The following is a 5,180-nucleotide window of genomic DNA, read 5'->3' on the forward strand; positions in this document are numbered from 1 at the left end:
GGCCGAGTGGGCCCCCCGGCTCTCCAGGGCCCCGGCATTTGCCCGGGTATGCCGGGTGCTGACGCCGGCCCTGCTCTCTATACATAATCCACGGCGCCCACAGCATGAACACTCGCTCCCCTGAGTCAGACGGCTGGCTGACCAGCTCCTCCATCCTATAGATCTGGTTCATCTTGGCCACCAGTTCAGCCCGCGAGGGCACTTTGGTCTGCCTCCAGTACCTTGGGATTAATCTCCTTGCCCCCGTCAAAAAATGCGTTAATAGGCTTCTCTTGAAGTTGGCGATCGAGATATTGCTTAAGGATAGAAGAGCCAGTTCCGGCGTCGGCTCAAACCTAGTGGATGACACTTTATTCAGAAGGGCAAACACGTCTAGCCAAAAATATTGTATGAGAGGACAAGACCACCACATGTGGATGTATGAGCCTCTATCATTTGAGCATCTCCAGCATTCTTCAGAGACAGATGGGAACATGGAATGAATTCTGGAGGGGCAGTGGTACCACCTAGAAACTATTTTGTAGCCCCGTTCCTGTGATGCTACATCCAGCGACGACTTGTGGGTAAAGAGTAATATTTTTGAGCATTCCTCATGCGTGAGGGGTCTCCCCAAATCCACCTCCAATTTCAAGAAGAAAGGGGCATCATCCTCCCGTCCAGACAACTCAATCTGGAACATTTTGTATAGCAGGGCAATGGTGTGTTCCAGAGGCTCTCCCCCCAGACACAGAGACTCAAAGGGCGTCAAGGGCCTATAAAAGTTAGTTTGTGGTGAAAGGGAGTTAATAAAGCTCTTCAATTGCTCATAACCAAACCAAGCTCCTGCGGGAGTGCGGTTGTCAGGAAAGAAAGAATGAAGGGGCTTCATACTCATATTGGACACTAGATCCCTCATTATGGACACCATGCCTCTGGACATGTGAAGAAATATGTTGCCTGTTAAATCTGTCGGGAGTAGAGAATTATTATGTAAAGGTGTCAGTGGTCCAGGTATAGTGGAAATGCCCAGGAGTGCGTTCGAACTCCTGAAAAATGAGGACAAGCTCTTTACGAGGATCGGCCTACCTGACTGCACGGGTGCGAAGGGACTGGCGACCACAACGCTACGAGAGGGGCGCAGTCTGTCTGAGATATCTCCACCTCCACCCAGCGCTTAGAGGTTTTGTTGTGGTAGAGATCCAGAAGGCATGGTCCCAATGAAATAAGGTGATATTTTTTGATGTCTGGAAGGCCTGCCCCCCCCGCAAGTCTAGGCTTGTTCAGGACTCTATAGGCCAGCCGAGGGCGTCTGTGTGCTCAGACGAATCTGGTTATGGCCGTTTTTAATCGTGAAAAAAGGGAAGCTGGCAAGGGTATGGGAATTGCCTGAAAAAAATATAACAGGCGAGGCAGAATATCCATCTTTATGGCATTTATCCTGCCCAACCAGGATATTGGCAGCTTATTCCATTTCAGGAGATCCGCCTCTATCTTCCCCAAAACTTTAAGGATATTAGCTCCATACAAGGACGAGACATCAGCAGTCAAGTCATTGCCAAGATATGACAATAATTTCCCTTGCCACCTAAAGGGTAACGACACTTGAAGCTGATCGATCACCTGCTGCGTAAGGGAAATATTAAGCGCCTCCGACTTGTGCATGTTCATTTTAAAAATCTAAAATTTTAATAATAAGTACAGTTTGGAATTTTTAGTGCTGTAGTGCACATTTAGTGCTGGCTTTCTTGTGTTTTCTTTGTTGAATTGGTCGGTGGCTGACCCCTACCTTGCCGTGCACCCCAGTTTGGGTTGTATTCCACCTGTTTTGATTTTGGCAATTTTTGGCTGTTCACATGCAGTCATAAAGCCCTGTCCACAGGCTATTTACTTCAAGCAGCATTTGATTGGCCCTGTCCCGCCCACAGCCATGATTCATTCATGGGTACGGGATTGAAAAACACCAAGTAAGTGCTGCTAAGAACAGTTCTACCTTTTCAAATGTGAGGCCGTATGGCACATTTTATATAAAAATATTTTGGAGTAGGACTGCCCCAAAGAGATTTGCCGTGATGTGGCGGGTTAGCTCAAGAAATTGCAATTTTTTGCCAAAAATCTCAAATTTTAATGATAAGTACAGTTTGGAATTTTTAGTGCTGTAGTGCACATTTAGTGCTGGCTTTCTTGTTTTTTCTTTGTTTTTAGAAATGAAGGATATTCCATGTGAGAAATTGGCTACTCCCTTTAGAGGAGAGCACAAACAGGCTCTAACCAGAGTAGAAAGAGGAGTAGGAGGTCCCGCTGCACAACTGAGCAACAAGACAAGTACATTTGAGTCTCTAGTTTGAGAAATTGATGCCTCACAGGTCTTCAACTGGCAGCTTTATTAAATAGTACATGCAATACACCAGTGTCAACGTCTACAGTGAAGAGGCAACTCCGTGATGCTGGCCTTCAGGGCAGAGTGGCAAAGAAAAAAAGAAAAAGCCATATCTGAGACTGGCTAATAAAAGGAAAAGATTAATATGGGCAAAAGAACGCAGACATTGGACAGAGGAAGATTGGAAAAAAGTGTTATGGACAGACGAATTGAAGTTTGAGGTGTTTGGATCACACAGAAGAACATTTGTGAAACACAGAACTGAAAAGATGCCATCTGTCAAACATGGTGGAGGTAATGTGATGGTCTGGGGTTGTTTTGGTGCTGGTAAAGTGGAAGATTTGTACAATGTAAGGCCCCTTTCACATGTCAGTGATTCTGGTACGTTTGTGCTTTTTTTATACGTACCAGAATCACTGACATACGCAGACCCATTATAATCAATGGGTCTGCTCACACATCAGTGATTTTTCACTGAACGTGTCTCCGTGCAGCTTACACCCGTGGCCGTGTTTATGCACGGAGACAAGTCAGTTTTTTCCTGGCATCACTGATGACCCACGGACCACACTATGGTGTGATCCATGTGTGATCAGTGAAACACGTACAAGAAAATCACGGACATATTAAATATTAAAAACTTTCAACTTACCTTGCCTGCGATTCGCTCTGGAGACTCTGCTTTCGGCAGCTCCTGCCTGGCTCATGAATATTCATGAAAGCAGGAATTGCTGACCAGGAAGTAGGTGCTGAGAGCGGTGGGCGGACGCTGGAGACGCGAGGAGATCAGCACCATGGATAACAGCAGTGAAGGCAGGTGAGTAATGTCCATATGCAATCACGGGATTACGGAATGCACATGGACCACCCACGTGTGCGTGTTACACGTCAGTGAAGAACGTCAGTGTTTTTCACTGACATATGAAACGGGCCTAAAAGGGATTTTGAATAAGGAAGGCTATCACTCCATTTTGCAACACCATGCTATATCTTGTGGACAGCGCTTGATTGGAGCCAATTTCAACCTGGGGTGAAATATCTCCAGATTACCTCAGCAAATTAACAGCTAGAATGCCAAAGGTCTGTAAAGCTGTAATAGCTGCACAGGGAGCATTCTGTGACGAAAGCAAAATTTGAAGGAGAAAATTATTATTTCAAGTAAAATTCATTATTTGTAACCTAGTCAATGTCTGGACTATATTTTCTATTCATTATGCAACTCATTTGATAACTAAAAGTATGATTGTTCATGGAAAAGACAAAATTGTCTGGGTGACTCTAAACTTTTGAACTGTAGTGTGTGTATGTATATCCATAATATACCCGCTTACCATGCTTTAGGGGAGTTGGGCTAGGTAGGAACCTCTCCCCCTTCGCTCCTGTTTACTCTCTGCGGATAGCATAGAGAGTTCCCTGGCTCCTTGTAGTGCAGTTAGCACACGGGGCTTGGACAGGGACTTGCACTTGAGCCATTTCAGAGAAAGCTATTGCTCTCTGTTATCAGTTGTCATATTACACTTCCTCTATGAGCATAATATAGGTTAGTTCTTAGGTTTGCCTGTGACCATTAACAGGAGATCTGTGCATTCTCTCCTTACCTAGGAGCATTGTTTATGCTTTGGTACTTCACAGAAGTAAGCTAGTAAATTAACAGAGGTATTTCCTATTCGTATGGGGTAGTCGCCCTAACTTATTTATTTGTTACCACATATTAGTTTATGCTAATACGGTACTCGCTGTGAGTTAAACAGGGTGTGTCATACTAGTCCTAGTGTTGCTGTGAAGTAACAGGAACAAGTACTACTTCTTTGGTACAGACACCCTTTTCTGCTGTCACTAGCAGCAGTTGCACGGTGGGTCCTGACTGCCTGTTACTCGTAATTAGTTATAATACCAGGCAGCCCCGTAATAGTATGTTTTAAATGTTTTTATGTGAATGCCTCCCCTGTGCGGGAAATGTTGTATTAAAAAGTAAAACTTTTATTGTCTTTGCAGCCCGAGGACGTGCTGATGATAACTAAGGGGGAATGTGGCGCCCCTGACCTGGTCAGGCACCACTGAGTACTGCACCCATGCTGAGTGAGTACAAACAGGTAATCCCAAAGGCTGAGTAGGGTGTGTACACACAGACACACTTTAACCAGGTCTCACACACACATTAGAGGGGACCCCTGGGCAGACCCAGGAGGGGGCGTGGCCTCCACATCTCAGCTAGTGGTGCGGTGGAAGAAGCTGGAAGGAGAGTTGCAGTGGCAGTCAAGGAGAGAGGAGCTGGAGGCAGCCGAGTCTGAAGTAGAGACGCAGGAGAGCGACCACACAAGTCAGACCCTGCATGTGTAGTGGCTGCTGGCGGGGGAGTACATTGCCACACAGTCAGTCTGAAAGACACCTGAAGAGAGAGAGCAGTAAGGAGTCGAGTACGAGGATTCCTGGTAATGAAAGCACGCACGGGGAACAGGTCCCTAGAGCCAGACATCCATTTAGTGGTCTGCTAAATCCTGTAGGTGGTGAGACTAGAGGTTCCACACCAACCAACACAAAGTCTGAGCATCAGCAGCAATGAGGGGGCCCATAAAGAGGATTGAACCTGAAGCTATCCACCTTGGTCCACGCTGCCAGCAAACGGGCCAGAAAGGAGAGAAAAGGCAGCTGGATGAATCCCACGGTACTTTAAGTCAGGGGTTGTCCAAAACAAGAAGTGCTAGGAAGGCGAGTCAGCAGTCACCCCTACAAAAGCCTGAAGGATACCTGGTTCGCTCTGGTCTATCTCAGTATCGCCCGGGTTACCTCACAAAACCAGCTGAACGTGAGTAAACAAGTTAAA

The sequence above is a fragment of the Anomaloglossus baeobatrachus genome, chromosome 5 (assembly GCF_048569485.1).
Source record: "Anomaloglossus baeobatrachus isolate aAnoBae1 chromosome 5, aAnoBae1.hap1, whole genome shotgun sequence".
Taxonomy (NCBI): domain Eukaryota; kingdom Metazoa; phylum Chordata; class Amphibia; order Anura; family Aromobatidae; genus Anomaloglossus; species Anomaloglossus baeobatrachus.